The sequence below is a fragment of the Marmota monax genome, unplaced genomic scaffold (assembly GCF_021218885.2).
Source record: "Marmota monax isolate L192 unplaced genomic scaffold, Marmota_monax_Labrador192_F-V1.1 WCK01_AAM20220418_F8-fsc00074, whole genome shotgun sequence".
Classification (NCBI taxonomy): Eukaryota; Metazoa; Chordata; class Mammalia; order Rodentia; family Sciuridae; genus Marmota; species Marmota monax.
In genome coordinates, this window is record NW_026694232.1 from 9,690,057 (window position 1) to 9,709,429 (window position 19,373).

General features: G+C 44.7%; 1 pseudogene; it reads right to left on the bottom strand.

Annotated features, from left to right (window-relative positions):
- Positions 1 to 8,074: 8,074 nt before the first annotated feature.
- LOC124108411 (palmitoyltransferase ZDHHC19-like) lies at positions 8,075 to 13,539 on the bottom strand (annotated as a pseudogene).
- Positions 13,540 to 19,373: the final 5,834 nt, after the last annotated feature.

The window sequence follows — 19,373 nt, forward strand, 5'->3', positions numbered from 1 at the left end:
TCTTTAAATTGTACTCACCTAGGGATATTTTGGCCCACTCCCTTTTCTGCTTATGATTTTAGATCTCATGACATTTGTTTATGGTTTTGGATCATAGCAACAGCCACTTATGCCTTAATATGGTTTTGGACTATAAAATAGTGTACTAAAACCCTGGGAGGGGGTCAAATTTTGTAGACTTGCAGCCTACCTTTTGGCCCACAAGCTGGTGGATCTGGAATGCTGGCTGGTGAATAAAGTTTCCATCTCCTGGTTTAAGATTGACTCAGTGATTTATTGTAATCTCTCCTTAACACTAATGACTTTTGAGAGGCTGTATAGCTGCTAGAAGTTAAAAAATATTCAACAGTTCAGTAATGTTCTGTGAAGCTTAGCACTTTGGTGTTTTTTATTTTTCCTATGAGTAATACACTTATATGTGGAAACTTAGTTTTTAATTATTATACTATTACTAATTGATTAATTGATTATACAGCCATTGTAAAAACAAAGAGTAGAGATCCATTTTAGCCCCCAAAAGAAAAAATAAAAAAGAAACTCTATGTGTGTGTGTGTGTGTGTGTGTGTGTGTGTGTGCGTGCAGAGATGTAGCTCAGTGGCAGAGTTCTTGCCTATCACGCAAGAGGCTCTGTGTTCAATCCCAGCAGCAAGAGTGAAAACAGTGAGTGGTGAACAAAACACCTGTGTACTGAGAACAACCAGCATGTTCTTAAGGTCGTAATTGTTCTGTATATGCTGCTGAATTTAATTGAAAAATCATTAAGTGCAAGAGAAAAGCAATTATTTATAAATAAATTGCTTGAGTTGTATTGGACTTACAGAGCTTGTGAGCTCAAAAAATAGTTGTGAGAAGCTGGATATGCAGGTCCACATACCTGTAGTCCCAGCTACTTTGGAAGTTGAGGCAGGAGGATCAGTTGAGTTTAGGAGTTGGAGGGAAGTCTGAGCAATACACTGAGACCCTCTTTCAAGGATATACTTTTAAAAAGACATTCATGTAAAACATTGGTGATGTGTGATTTTGCCTTGGTCCCCCTTCCTCTCAGCTGGGTGACCATGGGAGCATATGTGATCAGCATGGATACAGCCACTCTGAACTTGACTCTTTCCTTAAGAGCACATGCTTAACTTCATAATCCTTAGCCCACCTACCCCAGATTATTTCAACCAGTTGGTAAAAGTGTCATGGATGATTAACCCTTAAATCCCCTGGGTAAGAATCAGAAAGCTGGGGCACGGGAGGATTACATCTTTAACCTGGGTCTACTGATATTTTTCATCATTTTACATTTATTGCTAAAATGTAGATAAAATTTTCAAGAAATCCTTTAAAGGCAAAATTCAGCAACATTATCTGTAGAACAAATATGAAGGAAACACCATGTCCAGACATGGTGCTAGGTCCATTTCACTAAAATGGTGAGTTGAAAATAGGTTTAGTCTCTCATCATTTACAGTCTAGTGGAGGAGACATCTAGATCAACTGTCAAATGAGATTATCCGCATTGGGTAATACACTTATATGGGTATTACCCAATTAGAATCCCATTATTCATTGAATGCATATTATTTCACAGGAGCAATCGGAAAAAGGATTTGACAAAATACAGCACACCTTCATGTTCAAAATGCCAGAAAACCCAGGGATAGTAGGAACACACTTCAACATTGTAAAAGCTATATATGCTGAACCCAAGACCAGCATCATTCTAAATGGAGAAAAATTGAAAGTATTCCTGCTAAAAACTGGAACAAGAATGTTCTCTTTTACCACTTCTATTCAACATCATCTTTGAAACTCTAGCCAGAGCAATTAACAAAAGAGATAAATTAAATGGACAGAAATAGAAAAAAAAAGAACTCAAAATATCACTATTTGCTGATAACATGATTCTATATCTAAAAGATCCAAAAAATTCCAACAGACAACTTCTATAACTAATAAATGAATTCAGCCAAGTAGCAGGATATCAAATCAACACCCATAAATCAAATGCATTCTTATATGTCAACAATGAGTTCACTGAAGGAGGAATTAGAAAAACTACTCCATTCACAATAGCCTCAAAAAATAAAATACCTGGAAATCAATCTAACAAAAGAGGTGAAAGACCTCTACAATGAAAACTACAAAAAACTAAAGAAAGAAACTGAAGAAGACCTCAGAAGATGGAAAGATCTCCCATGCTCCTGTATAGGCAGAATTAATATTGTCAAAATGGCCATACTACCAAAAAGTGTTATACAGATTTAATGCAATTCCTATGAAAATCCCAATGACATTCTTCATAGAAATAGAAAAAACAATCATAAAATTTATTTGGAAAAATGAGAGACACAGAATAGATAAAGCAATCCTTAGCAAGAAAAGTGAAGCAGGAGGCATACAATACCAGACTTTAAACTATACTACAGAACTTTAGTACTTAAAATGGCATGGTATTAGCACCAAAATAAACTTGTAGATCAATGGTACAGAATAGAGGACAAAGAGACAAACCCTGATAAATACAGTTATCACATACTAGACAAGGGTGCCAAAACATTCACTGGAGAAAAGATAGCCTATTCAACAAATGATGCTACACCCAAGGGAAACCTTACTCCACCACACTCTCCACCCACATGTCCCTTTTCAACTTTTATTACCCTATTCTGTGCCCCCCCCCCCTAGATTCTTACCTCTAAAGGCATCCTACCCGGCCTATATCACTGGCCTTCCACATCTCCTTCACAAGTCCTCCCACATGACTTCTCCCTCTAGCCCTGCCCTTGGTCTCCTCTGTCTCTCCTTGGCTGTTTGCCCCTCCTTCCCCACCACAAGCAGCTCTTCTCAGGGTGGGCCCTTGGGACTTTGTGGATACGTCATGGTAGAGTCCAGGAATGCCCTGTGCCTCCTGTGCATGTTGAAAACCACGCAGGTGGTCAACACAGCACCCAGGTAGAGGCACAGGCACAGGAGGAGTAGCAGGAAGAGCCGGGTGTTTCAGTGCCCCACACAGTTATTCACCCACCTGCAATGGTGGTCGAACTCCTAGGGGAGAGGAGGCAGGACTGAGGATCTGTCTGGATTGGCCTCCATTACCACCTAATCTTGAGGCATATGCCAATTCAGCCCTCTAGGCCGCCTGCTCTTGGCCCTACACACAGGTTCCCTTCTCAGGGAGAACCTGGCATTTCCAGGGGTAGAGCACAGTTAGCCCCATAGCTCATCAGTTCACCTGTCCTGAGTGAGTTCTTTAGAGACAAGACCTGCCTGGTATCACTTGGAGCAGGATAGAACATCTCTGGGCCTCTGTTTTCTCAGACACTGGATGAGGATGAAAAAACACCCTTGCCCAACCAGCCATCTGCACTTGTGAACAAGAGCAGGGTGTGCACATCAGAGAAAGGCACTCAGAATCCAGGAAACCCTCCAACTGGGACACCCAGACCAAGAGTGGCAAAGATCCCCAGGACATGGCAGCAGTCAGCCTAAAGGGCTGGGGATCTACTATCAACAAGCTAGGGGAGGGAAAAGTCATGGCTTTTCCTCCCCGTGACTCCACAAGGCCCAGCACAGTTGTGATGCCCTTTGCATATCAACACCCGTGCAAACAAGGCCAGCCTCCCTGGACAGGTGCAGACACACAGGTGATGACATATATAAGTGATCAACAGTGGCTGAGAGCCACTTGAAGCACTCTGGGAACATGGTCTTATACCCCCACCTGGCCCACTCATGATGTGAGGTTCCTAGTCCTGGCCAGGTGCCAGGAGATAGGTTGGTGAGTGGACAGGGAGGAGTAGCAATCACCTCCACACAAATGTCACAGCTTTTGCAGTGGAAGGTTCAGGGCAGGCAGTGAAAATAACAGGTGGGACACCACAGCATTTTGTATAACCTGTCATTCACTCATGCCATGTAGGGAGCCTCAGGGTCCTGCTTGAAGGCACCTGGCAGGGAAAGAGGTTTGGGCAGTGGAGGAGGCCCTTGTATCACTCTGTTGCTCAGGGCAACCCATAGTATCACTGGGCAACAAGAAGATGGGGAGGAGGTGGGCAGGGGAATCCTGGTCCCTGTTGAGCAAACTGACCACTCAGATGAATGGGCAGTCAGAGAGAAGGACTTTCCAGCTACAAGAGATCTACATGGAGCTCCCCCTTTGGAATAGTGATCAGTGCTTGGAGTCATGTGTGAAATGGGAAGGAGGAAGAGTGAAGTGCGTGGTTTTGGAAGAGCCTGTTGGCCTCTTCTGCCAGTCTGCCCAGGCCTCTCTTCTAAGGCAACTGGGAAACCTCCAGTATTCTGTTTTTTTCACAATACAGTGGCTTGGGAAATGAAGTGCCAGGGCTCAAGTAATGATGACAGGGTAAGAAGGGACCCTGAGGCCAAGGGGGGCTCAGCCCTTTAGAAATTACCCCTGTAGGCACCAGCCCTTGGGGTGCCACCTCCCTCTCCCAGGGTCTGAGCCTTACCTCTGTGTAAGACACCTGGGTCTGAAGCATTTATAGAAATGAGGCTGTACATAGTGAGGAGGCAGAGAAGTCCCATGGCCATGGGAAAGACCCACTCTCCATCTTGGGTCAGTGCTTGGCATCTGAAATCAGGGCCAGACTCAGTTCTAGTCTGGGGCAACCCAGAGCCCCCGTGAGGCCTGGCTCACCTGAGATCAGACTCACACACCTTAAGGGCAGATCTGAATATCCAGGCGAGAGACAGACCCCATTCCCTCCACTAAATGTCACCAGGATTACCAGACTCCCATATCTGTGCTTCTCACTAAATATCCTCCTTCCCCTCCTGGCCTCCCTCTACTTCCCTGCCTCTGCACTCTCACTGTCTATTTCCCATCTGTCTCTTGGTGAGAAACCCGGCAGCTGGCATGGAGACTCATGGAAAGGTGAAGAATAGGCTTAGAGAGACCAGTGCTGCCATAGTCAAACAAGCCCAAAGGCTCGAGAAAAGCCAGGATCTGGCTGGGTTTGCGGGTGGGGACCAGAAAGCATTTGAGATAGTCATGCTTCGTTGCCTGCTCTCAAACAAATGAGAGCCAACCGCTCCTTCTCCTGGCTTGGCACCCAGAGTACCATGACTACAAGTGTGACATCAGAGAGGTTCCAGAATGGGGGCTCTGGCTGCTTCCAGTGCCCTCTGAGAGCAACCCTCCCCTGCCCTCACATTCACACTTGTAGACTGGGACATCCTGCTCTTACAATGGTGGCTTTGTTGGAGCTGGTCAGGATGGGATGTGGTTTGTCCCTCAAAGGTTCATAGGCTGGAAGCTGGTCCTGGGTGTGGCAGTGTTGAGCTGGTAGCACCTGCAAGAGGTGGGGCCTACAGGGAAGTAATTGTGTCACTGGGGATGAGGCCCTTGGAAGGGAGTAATGAAATTCTCATGGGCCCCCATTAGTTCCTGTGAGAGAGGCTTGTTCTAAAAAGAAAAAGACTCATCCTCTCCAGTTTCTGGCCATGAAGTCTCAACACCTTGGATGTCCTCCCACCATGATGCCACTCACCATTTTGTGAGCACTCTCACCAAAGGTTAGTCACAGGGGCTGCCAAATGTTGGACTTCAGCTAAATAAACCTCATCTCTTAATAAAGTACCCATTCTTGGGTAATTTGTTAGAGCCAGAGAAAGCGGGCTAATACAGAGACCATATAATATGGTTCCTGGGGAGATGGCATGGGGAGAAGTTTGGTGATGGTTATCCACTCTCAGGCCCAGTGCTAATTGAACCAGGCAGTGCTGGTTGCTCATCCTATCTCTATTTCTTTCTCTTTCTGTTAAGAGAGAGAAAGAAATAGTATCACTGGGTAACAAGAAGGTGGGGAGGAGGTGGGCAATCTACACAACTAAATAATCTCCCAGTTTCCCTCATTAACAGGGCAGGCTTTATGACACAATTCTGTCTCAAAAAATAAAATATGTTGGGGTTGTGACTCAATGGTTAAGCAACCCTGGGATCAATCCCTGATGATGATGATGATGATAACTTGAACATGATTATGGCATACAACATATCTTGAAACATATTCATTGAAGAATAGCTGAGTCAAACTATTGAACATATGCACTCTTTCATTACTTATTTGTGATGAGAACCCTTAAAATCGACTCTCTGAGTCATTTTCAAGTGTATATAACATTACCAACTGTAGTCATTCTGTTGTATGTTGTTAACTGTAGTCATTATATTGGATAGTAGACCCTTTCAACTCAACCCTCCCATCTAAGTGTAATTTGGTCTTCTGTGACCAGCACCTTACCAGTCCACAGCCCAACCACCCCTGGGCCCCTGGCAGTCATTATTCTGCTATTTCTTTTTTCTGATTTTTAAAATAAATTACTGCAGAATACATTACAATTATATTACACATATAGAGCACAATTTTTATACCTCTGGTTGTATAGAAATTATGTTCACACCAATTCGTTTCTTCCTACATGTACTTTGTATAATGATGTCCATCACATTCCACCATCATTGCTAACCCCCTGCCTGCTCTCTTCCCATCCCACTACTCTGCCTTATCTAGAGTTTGTCTATTCCTCCCATGCTCCCCCACCCCCATCCCACTATAAATCAGTCACCTTATATCAGAGAAAACATTTGGCATTTGTTTTTTGGGAATTGGCTTACTTCACTTAGTATTATTTTCTCCAACTCCATTTATTTACTCAAATGCCAAGATTTTATTCTCTTTTGTTGCTGAGTAATATTCAATTGTGTATAAGCCATATTTTTTTTGTCCATTCATCTACTGAAGGGCATCTAGATTGGTTCCACAGTTTAGCTATAGTGAATAGTACAGCTAACCTTGATCCCGGTGGAGAGTGCAGGACAGTATCCATGTGTCAAAATCCTTAACCATAGATGAAAAAGGGTGAATTGTACTGTGTGTAAATTATTCCTCAAGTAACAACTTAAAAAAAATTCTACCATTGCTCCCAGCTTTTTACTGCATCTAAACTGAATTCCATTCTTGACTTTCTGGACCTTTTTAATCCTGACCCCCAGGGGATCAACTTCACTGCCCATGCCACCTTGGGCTTCAATTAGAGCCATATCCTCATCATTCCCTTAACTTCCTACTTTTGGGATTCTTTGCCTTTTAGCATTGGTGTTTTGCTCACAGGCCATGCCCTCCTGTCCTCTGCCTCTCCGCAATCACACCTAGGACAGGGAGTACAGCCTCGCCACACTCTCAGCTCCTTTCACTCGGCTGCACCACTCAGGACCAACCCTGATCACAGTGTTCCTGGGTGTCTCCGGTGTTATTGTGATTGCAGGTTGCTCATCAACAGAAGTGCACCATGTACTTACTCACCTCTCTACCCATCGCTCAAATAACCCACAGCCTAGCACACTTAGCACACAGTAGGCTCTGGAAGCAATGCACCCAGGAGGGAGAAGGACTAGCGAGCTCCAAGTGGATGAGAGGTCTGAGCTGCATCTGAAGAGGTAGGTGTGGAAGGACTAATGAGGCCAAGGGAAGTGGAGAAAGCATAGAAAGTGGTGGGTGGCAGAAGTGCAACTTCACTCTGCACAGCCAGGTATCCCGACATAGGCCCTGGGCCCCACTTATATGTCCCTCTGGGGCACCTGGTGGTGCTCACAGCTACAGCCTGGATCAACAGCCCCAAAATGAATGGCAGCAGGATGGCTGTGGCGGGTACAGCCCCTAGGAAGCTGTGTGTGAGCTAAGAAGCCAACCCTGGGGACAGTTGCTCACTGGCCCCGCCCCTTGATGAGACTCTGCCCTCCATGGCCCTTCCCTCATATGGCCCCACCCACCTACTCTACCTCCCTGCACTGGACAGTTAGTCCAGTACACCCAATGGAAACCTCACTGTACCACACTGTCTTCCTACCTCTCCCTTTCTTACCTTTATTACCGATCTCTCTGGCCACCTAGATTCTCAACTCCACAATATATCCTACCCCACCTAGCTCCCTGACTCCACTCACCTTCCACTCATTCTGGACAAGTCCTCCCAAGGGACTTTTCCCTCTACACCCGCCCACATCAGTCCAGCCCTCTGTTATCCCACCCTTTGGCTTCCTGCCCCTCCCTCTACAAACTGCTGCTATTTCCAATGTGGGTCCTGGGGACTGCATGGACAAGTCATGGCCTTGTCCAAGGACAATGGCATATCTCTGGGGTGCACCAGGAAGATGACACATGTCACCAGCAGGGCACCCAGGTACAGACAAAGAGACCCAAGCAGCAGCAGGATCTGCCTGATGTTACCACGCCACATGCAGTTGTTCACCCACCTACAGTGGTGGTAAGACTCCTCTGGGGAGAGGAGGCAGACCTCAAGGTTCTATCTAGCCTGGCCTCCATCACCCTCAAATTATCAGGCCTTGCCCAACCTGACCCTCTAGGCTGCCTGTTCTTGGCCCCACATATGGGCTCCCATCTCAGGGAGAACCTGGCATTTCCACTGTTAGAGCACAGTTAGGATGCCATGGCTCATCAGGTCACCGGTTATGAGTGAGGTCTTTAAAGACTAGACCTGCCTGGTGTCACCTGGAGCAGGATACACAATAACTCTGGGCCTCTGTTCTCTCAGATACAAGATAAGGACATAAAGAACACCCTTCCCCAGCCAGGCTTCTGCACTTGGAAAACTGTGCAAGGTGTACATATGAGAGAAGAGTACTCAGAACCCAGGAAACCCTCCAACTTGGACACCCAGATGAGGACAGGAAAGGATCCCCAGAACAGGGCAGCTGGCCTAAGGGTCTAGGTATCTAGTATCAACAACCTAGGGGATGGGACAGGCGCTACCTTTCCCTCTCTGACTCCACCTGGCTCAGCACAGATGTGATGCCCACTGCATGTCAGTTCCTGTGTAAAAGGGCTACCCTCTCAGGACAAGTGCAGACACAGAGGTGATAAGAAATGTAAGTGATCAAGAGTGGCTGGGATCTTTTAAGCAGTGTGGGAAGATAGTCTCATACCAACTCCTTATGCTGTGAGGTTCCTGGTCCTGGCCAGGTGCCCAGTGATGGATTGGTGAGGGGACAGGAAGAGGGGTGCTCACCTCCACACAAATATTACAATATACACAGTGGAAGGTCCTGGGTGGGTGATGGAAGAAGCAATGGGGGCACCTGAGTATCTGAAATGCCTTTCGATACATCCAAGTGATGTATGCTGCCTCAGGATCCTGCTCAAAGTAGCCTGGCATGGGAAGAGGTTTGGGCAGTGGCAGGAGGCCCTTCCATCATGTGGCTGCCAGAGGCAGCCCCATAGCTTTTCTAGGGCAACAAGGAGGATTGGAAAGAGGTGGGCAGGGAAATCTTGGCCCTTGTTGATCAAGCTGACCACTCTGATGGGTTGGCAGACTAAGAGAAGGGGGTTTCCAGCCACAAGAGCTCTGTATGGAGCTCTCCCCTTTGGAATAGTGATCAGTTCTTGAAGTTATGTGTGAAATGGGAAGAGGTGAGTGTGGAAGGACTAATGTGGTTTGGAAGAGCCTGCTGGTCCCTCTGTCCAGACTGCCCATCCCTCCCTTCCAAAGCAACTGGAAACCCTCCAGGATTCTGTTTTTACACACCTCAGTACCTTGGGAAACAAAATGCCACAATGATGACTAAGTAATGATGACATGGGGAGAATGGACCCTGAACCATAGGTGGGGTTAGCATTTTAGAAATTACTCCTGTGGGCATCAGCCCTTGTGATGCCACCTCCTTTTCTCAGTGGTCTGAGGCCTCACCTCAATGTAAGATGCCAGTGTCAGAGAAGTTCAGAGACAGCAGGCTGCTGAAGGTGACCAGAAAGAGGAGGCCAGTAACCAGGGCAAAGTCCCACTCCCCACTCAGGGCAAGCCACCTGCACATGAAACCAGAGCCAGATTCAGTTGTAGTCTAGAGCAATCCAGAGCTCCCCATGAGGCCTGGCTTACCTGAGGTCAGATTCACAGACCTTAAGGACAGATCTAAATATCCAGGCAAGAGACAGATCACAGAGACTCCACCAAATGTCACCAGCATTACCAGCCTCCCACAGTTCCCTAAATGCATCAGGTACTCTAAACCTCTTTGCTTCTAACTTCCTTCTCCCCACTCCTGACCCTGCCCACTTCCCTGCTTCTGCATTATCTCCCTTCTATGTCTTTGTAAGCAACTTGACAGCTTGCATGGAGACTCACAGGAAGGCAAAAAACACGCCGCTGACATTCAACAGCAGCACCACGTTGAATGTGGCAGGAAGACTGGGTATGAACCAAGCATATCCAACTGGATGTTGGGTTGGGGACTTCAAGTCATTGGAGAACTCCATGGCTTGGCCTCCTTTTCCCAGCAAAATAAAGCCACCAATGACTTCTTCTGAGTTGCCACTCAGAGTGCTGTGACAACAGCAGGAAAGGAAAAAAGTATCAAAGGAACATCACAGAGTTTCCAGAATGGGGGCTCTGGCTGCTTCCTGTGCCCTCTGATATCAACCCTCCCCTGCCCTCACATACACACTTGTAGACTTGGACATCCTGCTCTTACAATGGTGGTTTTGTTGCAGCTTGTGAGGATGGGATGTGGTTTGTCTCACAAAGGTTCATAGGCTGGAGGCTTGGTTCTCAATGTGGCAGTGTTGAGGGGGTAGAACCTGCAAGAGGTGGGGCCTAGTAGGAGGTAATTGTGCCACTGGGGATGAGGCCCTTGGAGGGAGTAATGGACTTCTCATGGGCCCCCATTAGTTCCTGTGAGAGGGGTTTGTTCTAAAAAGAACAAGACTCATCCTCCCCAGTTTCTGGCTATGCAGTCCTCCCACCATGTTGCCATTCACCACGTTGTGATGACCCTCATCAAAGTTCAGTTGCAGGGGCTGCCAAATGTTGGACTCTGAGCTAAATAAACCTCATCTCTTTACAGAATACCCATGCCTGGTTATTTTGTTAGAGCAATAGGAAGCTGACTAATACAGAATCTCTGGGGAGATGTCATGGAGAGGAGTCGGCTGATTCTTATCCCCCTTTTGGGCCCAGTGCTAATTGAAGCAGGCAGTGCTCATTGCTCATCCCATCTCCTCTTCTTCCTTTTTGTTCAGACAGAGTTCCAGTTTGGGGAAGGAGGTAGCAATCTACCAACTAAATATCTTAGTTTCCCTCATTTCTGGGGTGGAAAACTATCACAATTTCAGAATTTCACAATTCTGGTGAAAAGGATGTGTGCAAATATCTATTGAGGATTTCTGGAGAAGCTTTTGCATTTTCAATAAAAGGGAAGATGATGCAGTTGGCAGAGATCTGCCCCCCCCCTTCCTTCTGTCTTGAGGCTAGACCTGCTGACTGGAGTGCCACTTGGGAGTGCCACCAAGAGTGCCACCCTTGAGGCAACAAGTCATGCTACCCAGACACTCCTTGGGATATTGTTGACTCCCTGTCCTGTCCCTCAACTGCCTCCCCATGAGCTGCATATTATGAGAAAAGAATTGTGTTTCTTTTATACTGACATGTGTCATTGTATTGGCCAGGGAGCACCTAAAACTCTGTGTTTGGCAGATTCTTCCCACCATAAGACTTGGTGAGGGACAGAAATCATCTTCCCATCCCAACTGGAGCTGAAAATGGCCACTTCTGGTTTCTCTCTCACAATGATTACAGAAACCTGTGATCCAGGTGACATCAATTTCACTCTAGAACTGCTACCACTGACTGACTGAGAAGTCTGTGCTGAGATGCAGCAAACTGCACAGTTGTCTAAAGCCCATATGTAGTGACCCCCTTTTTCTGGATGGGAATTGGACCCAGGGGCACTGAGCTACATCTCCAGCCCTTTATATTTTGAGACATGGTCTCAAAACATTGCTGAAGCTTGCTTTCAACTTCCAATCCTCCTGCCTCAGCCTCCGAAGCCTGTGGGTTTATAGGGATGTGCCACCACCGTGCCTGGCCAAGGAAAATTAAATTGATGAAAGATAGATCAGGGCTGGTGGCATTGAGACCAGGGCAAAACGACAGTCAGTGTAGGTAAAGAAGGATTGGGTCAGAAGGATGGAGACTCTTTCAAAAGGAAATAAAATGCGAATATCTCCAGAGCACTTCCCGCTCCTCCATCCTGTTGCAAAAGTTACCTGCATCCAGGGAATTGTTTATCCCAGAAAGGAGTTGTTAATGAGTACCCGCTCAGTTGTTCCCTTCCTGACATATGTAAAACAGTTAGGGTGTACCTGCTGGACAGCTCCCTTCCCACCTTTTGGCCACATAGGCAGGATGGAAGTAGAGGGATTTGACAAGAAAGAAAAATCTGAAATCTATTAAAGGTGCAAGACATCCCCACTCCCTTGAGTACCAGCTCTGAATCCCCTCCTCTCCAGAGAACTCAATCTCTCTCTCTCTCTCTCTCTCTCTCTCTCTCTCCCCCCCTCCCCCCACCCGTGTGTGTGTGTGTGTGGGGGGGGGGAAAGGGTGTTCTATCCTTTAAATAAAACTTTTTACTCTTGCCTTAGTGTTTCTTGGGTGTTAATCTTCAACACAGGGAGGAACAGGACTTGATCCTGATTTTCTGGTTCCAGATCGGCCCTCTGCAGGGATTATCACCAGGATAAGCTCCTCCTCACCCCACTTCTTTCAGAGATGCACCTTTCTTTCTGGAAGACAATAATGGGCACATGTCAGCTAATTAAATGCAGTTATTGCAAGCCACAGTTCTACCAGACTCAGGTGACGGGATTCATGACCTATGTGGCTCCTAACCACCTGTCCTGTCAGGCATGTTGGCTTCTGGCAAAGCCATTTCTCATCATTGTACCCAGGCTTGTAGCATGTGTGGTATGAATATACAGTGTCTCTAATCCCATATGCCTTCGGATGTTGTGGAGATGAACAAAGGGCTGGTGTAAGCAAAAATAACCAAAACGGTTTGCCACTTTAATTAAAGCACAAATTACTGGGGCGGGCACAGACTCATGGATTAGCTATGCCTTTTATTCAGTAGCAGAGTCAGGCATCAGAGAAACCCAATTTCTGAGTAGAAAATGGAACCTCAGTTACAGAAGGAGTGTGGGATTTTTGTATGTTACACAGTCAAATGACTTATCTTTTCAACAGAATGTGTCACTTTGGGCATTCAGAAAAGAGATTGAGAAAAATTGAAATTTGTTTTTATTGGGCAAGGGGGGAAGGCCCAGAGTTGATCTTTTCCCCCAGGGGATCACTGTACTGTCACTGGGAAAGGATTCATATCTGGCTTATTCCTCTGAGGCCTATTGTTAACTCAGAGCTTCACTATTTGATTTTCTCCTTCCAGGACTCATCAGCAATAGGAAAGGGTGAAAGTCTAGTGTTGAGGGCCGCGCACCCTGGTGGCGGCCGCTCCTTGGCTCCCACTCCTTGGCTCCTGCGTCCTCCTCTGTGTCCCCGCCTCCCCTCGCGGTGGCCTACCGGGTCTCCACCTCCCTCTGCAGCCCCTGCTGGCGGCTAGGTCCCAGATGCCGCGTGCGAGCGGGGACGGGGATCCACGCTGCCCATGACGCCTCCTCCGAGCCCTGGCTGAGGCGAGAGTGGGCCTGGTCCACAGGCAGCGGAGGAAGGAGCAAACCACACTGAGAAGGCAAGATAGAGAGGCCAGGCTCCACCCTCTCAGCTGATTGGCTCCTCTGCGGTGACGCTCATTGGGCTGTTTCCCCGCCCTTTCAGACCACGGAGCTGCTCATTGGGGGACTCTTTTGGCTCCGCCCACGCGACCCAGCCAATCTGCCTCAAGAGCGGGAAAATTGAAAATGACCTAAGAGTTCCAGTTGAATGTGCTCACTGGAAGTGTCTTAGGTGGCAGTTGGGCTCTCAGGGAATTCCTGGAGAGCTCACATGGTGCAGCATGGGTGCTAAAAATAAAGTTTGTTCCTGCTTGACAAGTGGCTCCTGAACTGTGCCCAGCCAGACTGCAGCAGTCCACAGTGGTGTCACATATCCACCTCCTCTCTTCAAGACCCATTGTCACTGGGAAGGGATGAATGTTTTGCCTTCTTCCAAAGTTATGGGCCAGGCTATATGGGCTGTGACCAAACAGACTCCATTTTACTCTGAGACTCCATGTCATGAAAGAAGTGCTTCTCCCATGAGAAAACTCCACCTCTGCTATCTTGATCCTGTAGCACTCCTTGCTTAGAAACACAAATATTTCTGTTCTTTTGCAATGTCAAATTGTTCTCCTTTGGGTTCCCATTTTTCGTGGACAATCTACCCTCTCAGAGAATGCTTGTCTAGACATTAGTAACCATTTTTCACTTGTACCCAACCAGGGTCCCCCTTCTACTTATGCTTTTAGATATCATGATGCTTGTTTATGATTTTGAATTATAGCTACAGCCACTTATGATTAATGTACTGGCATGGTTTATTTATGGTATAAAAAGTATACTCAAACCCCTGGAGGGGGTCAAAGGGTATAGAATTGCAGTGTGGCTTTTCACCCAGCACTGGTAGATCAGGACAGCCAGTTGATGATTGAAGATGCTTTAAGATCCATTCAGTAATTTATTGCAAACTCTCTACAACACCTCCCTCTTTCCTCCCAGGTCACATTATCTTGGGGGCTGTCATTTTCCGTATCTTTCAGTTGGGACAAATGCGAGATTCTGGCTAGGGTCACTTTGCAGTGAAACTAAAAGGTTTCTCCCCCAGCTCCTGTCCCAATCCCATTTTGGGGTATCCTGTGGTGAGTAATGGATGAAAAGGTGCTCTGCAAAAGCCCCAATGACACACTTCCAGATGAGCCCAACTCTATTCTCCCACGTTCATTCCTCCTGAGCATTCCTCTCCCCTCTCTGACCAAACTCTACCCATTGAGAGAGGGGCATTACCTGGAATGGTTCCTCAGGAAATGGCTGGGTTCCCTTTGTTTGCTTATGAAGCCTTTATAAACCTGTAAGGATTCTACCTACTGTTGTTTCTGTGCTCCATTGAGTTTCTTTGACTGCACAAGGGAGGCATTTTCAATTCACCCCTTCTGCAAAAGTTAAGCATCTAAAAACCATTAGCTGTCCTCCTTACCCTCCAGAGATTCCTTTGGCTCACAGAGCAGAGAAATATGTGCCACAAGGGTCATTTTTTTCCAGTGGGTTATCACATTTGGACATTTATAGTGACAGGAGAGGTCAGTCATGCCTCTAAGTCTGAACTCTCCAGAGTCTTGGCATAAGGCAAAAACAAAGACCCTTGTTCATTCGGCCAAATGATGCCAGCAATCTATTTGGCAGAACCATGGGGTGAGATACAGTTTTGCTGCCCATCAGAAGCTCATAGGGAGATGTTTCTAAAGAAAAAACATGACTTTTCTCTGGCCTGGGCACCTGAGTTATGTTTCCTCCAAAAGCAGGGTTGGAAACTGCTGGACACTAGAGGCTCTGGGAGCTGGATGCTCAACAAGTGCCTCATTTTCTTCTGCTGCCAGGCCCAGGAAATGACCTAATTTTCACATTTGGATAAAGGAGATGTCTCACATCCAACCTCGCCTGGTTACCAACAGGAGTAATGAAAATTGGTCTCCAAAGGAAACAGAAACTATAGGACCACACCTTAAGAGACTGATTTTACCAAAGGGGAAAAAATGGTGAAAATGTCCTGTGTATGAGGTTTTGCCTCTTAAGCTCAGAATAGTAGCCCACAGCTTTGGACACAATTCAAATTGCCTGTTGAAAGCAAGGCAGTGATCCCTCTATTTGAGACTGTGGAGGCAGCCCTGAGGGTCTCTGAATTGCCTTGAAGACCATTTTTCCTTTGTCCTGAATAACAGTGTACATTCTTCATCAAATAGCTCTATGGTTCATTCCTGTAAAATCCAAAGCTGACCACTGACTGCCTTCATTCCTTCCCCTCTCCTTCCCCTTCAGTTCAAGCAGCAGTTTCCCACCTAGGATAACTGAGTCAATCTGTGATTCACATCAAATAAAGCTCCCTATCAAATGGTCACTTGGCCACACCCTTAAGGTTCCATTTTCCACCTTGTGGAGAGGCTGTGAATTTCCATTTCTTTAAGTTCTGCTTTCTTTTTGTTTAAGAGTTCTGCCCTAAAGTCAATTCTCTCATGGCATTTTACTATTAGCCAATAAAAGGAGCCAGACCATTCCTTCAACACTTTGCTTAGCAATTTTCTCAACCAAATATCTAACTTTATGGCTCTCATTCTACCTTCCACCAAACACTAAGATACAAACATGATTTATAATATTGCTACTCTATAACAAGGATCACCTGTCCATGTTTCCAATAACATGTTCCTCATTTGCATCTGAGACCTCCTCAGAAGTGTCTACTGCCCAGATTTTCTCATGATTCCTTAAGTATTCTCTGAGACCACTCCTTCTCTGCAGTTCTCCTCTTTTCTTCTGAGCCTTCATCAGATTTGCTTTCAACAATCCCTTCAATGTCATATCATTTTTTTTCTATTTCCTTCTTTCCTTCCTCTCCAAGTAGAGGGGTTCTTCAGAGGGGTAACAAGAGGGCACCCGGGCTTGGACTCGTTCCTCTTTCTCCAACTCATTCCTTGAATAAATGGTTTGTACCATCAGGGCCCAAATCTTATTTATATATAACCTTTGACAAAATATGTTTGTATGTATGTACATACACATCACTATGTGGAGAGACCTTACTTACATAGACCTCTTGAATGCGTAAATCTGAGAATATATTTTTTTAAGAAACGCATTGTGCACTGTGTATTTATTTTGAATTGAACTCTGTATTAATCCAACAACTTTATAATGTAGACTTTTTACATGGTTCTTTGAAGAAAGTTTTACCATTCTTTTTAAAGGCCCAACATAAGAAGTTCACATACATATTTTGAAAACATGGTATAGGTAGATTGTAGATAAATAGATATATGATAGAAAGAGAACCAGTCCAAATTCATGGCCTTTCTGCCTGAACTGTTATATATAAAACAGAATGACTGCCAATTAGTTCAAAGAGCCATAATACAGTTTGCCAGCCACTCTCTTTCATTTGTGTATTTGAAAATGCTAAGCCGCTTTACTGAACAAAATGACTTTTCCTGCTTGATTTGCCTGGAAAACTCAAACTTATCAAAAAGTTGCAATTGTTTTAACTGACTGCTTCCTGTGAGTTCCCTAACATGCTCAAGCTTGGCCAGTGTTAGAAAGTTAGTTAGGGTGACCAATTTCTTAGAAAATCAACCCAGGCCACAGTCATACCAGACAAAAATATCATAACATAATATAAACATTATTACTTTAATATAAAAAGATAAAATAGAGGTTTATTTGAAATTATTTATTACTCTATATTATTTGCTTTTCTGTTGAAAAATGTTATTATTTAAGCAAAAGAACAACAATATAAACAGTGGCAATTTGTAGTAATTCATAGTAGCAATCAATGTGTGTGAGAATGATATAGCATTCTTAGAATATTTCTATTCTCTAATACAGTAATTAATTTTAACTCTGTGTATGAAATATGATATTTAAATGTTACTGACCATAATAATATATTCTGAAGATGAAGGCATTTAAAAAAGGGGAACATAGCAGGTGGGGATATAGCTCAGTTGGTAGAGTGCTTGCCTCACATGCACAAGGCCCTGAGTTTAATCCCTAGCACAATTAAAAACATAAAAGAAAAGAAAAAGAGAACATAAATACAATTGGACCAGTTGAAGAGTTACCTGTGTTCATTAAAAATAACATGCTTCTTTCTGTCCCTCATGACCCAATAATATATTTTATATGTTTCCTGTTTTCTTTTCCAATATTATTTCTCAAAACTCCCTTCAACCTTTAGGATATCCTTCTTTCCTTTCATGTAGTGGTAAAGCTAAAGACAGCCAAATATAAAATTTGCTTTGGCTTATACCTCTGCTCTTCCCAAACCAGTTTAATGTGATGACATCAAGATAAATATCTTTTCAGAAAGTGTTTGAGCATGAAGTAGTTGGAAGAGCAGACATTTTTGCCTTCAGATGTTTGAAATTTCCAACCCCCAAGCAGTGCCCATTCACCTAGTACCTACAGGTTTGTTTGGGGAGCCCAGGTGTTTGTTGTTCCTCTTGATATTTGACCAGAAACAATGATGGCCATCTTACAAGATGCACATCTAAGGAGATGCACATTTCTGTAAAGTCAAATCTTTAATTCAATACTTCTGCACATTGTGAGAAAACTGAAAAATGACCAAAGCTTTCATTATGAAAACCTTCAATATCACAGCAAGCAAAACATACCCTTTCCAGCAGGGTTATATACATGGTATGCAGGATTGTTAGCAGGTAAGATCTTTTCATTTTCTTTGTAAAGAAGTTTATAGACAGAACAGAGTTTGCCAAAATTACATGCGCTGTTTGCCAAATACATGCGCGCAAGAGTGAAGATGCTTATGTTTAGATAAAATAGCAACAATCTTTGGTTTTCTTCAATTTTATTAAAATTTTCATAGAAACCAAGAAGTTGGTTCTTTCTTTCTCTCTCAGCCCCTTCAGTAGCCACACTAACTCTCCCCTGCCCAGGCCTGGCCCCTGGCTCTAATCACTCCACCTCCTGCTTCCTAGGTAAGGGAGAAGACATGGGGCATGTCTCCTCCTCATCCCCATGTGTGCTCCCGTGCATTCTTTGTGTCCTCATTCTTTCTGCAAAACATGCTGTTTGGATACAGGACTGGAGGAGGCAAGCAAAGCACTTGTAGCTCAGTGGTAGAGTGCTTGCCTAGCACATATGAGGCACTGGGTTTGATCCTTAGCACCACATATAAATGAATAAAATAAAGATCCATTGACAACTAAAAAAAAAGTTTAAAAAAGTCTTTTTTTTAAAAAAGCATGAAAGAACGTAATTCTCAATGTATTCTTTAAATATAGTATTTTTAATTGAAGTTAATAGTAAAAATTATCAGCATTTTAAATAAAGCAGGGTCCAATTCTGCATGTACACAGCCCTGTCTCCATCCTGATTACTGTAGCTCTACCTGAGTACTTACTGAGTGCTTCTAACTAGTAGATAATCTTGATTGTGCATTCATATCTACATCTGAAACAGTTTTACCAAACAATATTTACCCTTACTATTTATCCTATATAGTTTCCAGTATCCCTCCCCGTCCCCCAATTCTGGTGGCAACTCACTATGTGGATTCCATGAACAATTAATTAGTGAAGACCTGTAATTTGAAGAAAATACCAGTAGAGGGATCCACAGTTCTATCCTTAACTTGATACTTGGCAAAACAAAAGTAAATCCCCAAATTCCAGATAAGTAGGTGATATAATCCAAAAGCATGACTAGTGGATTATAATTGGGGGATATTATATGTCATTTAATCATCAATGTGACTCCAGATTTCTCCTTTTTAGGGAAGTATAATGAAACATGCTTATTTAAATGTGTCTCTAGCTCCTCTATGAAAATGCACTCAAATTTAGGTC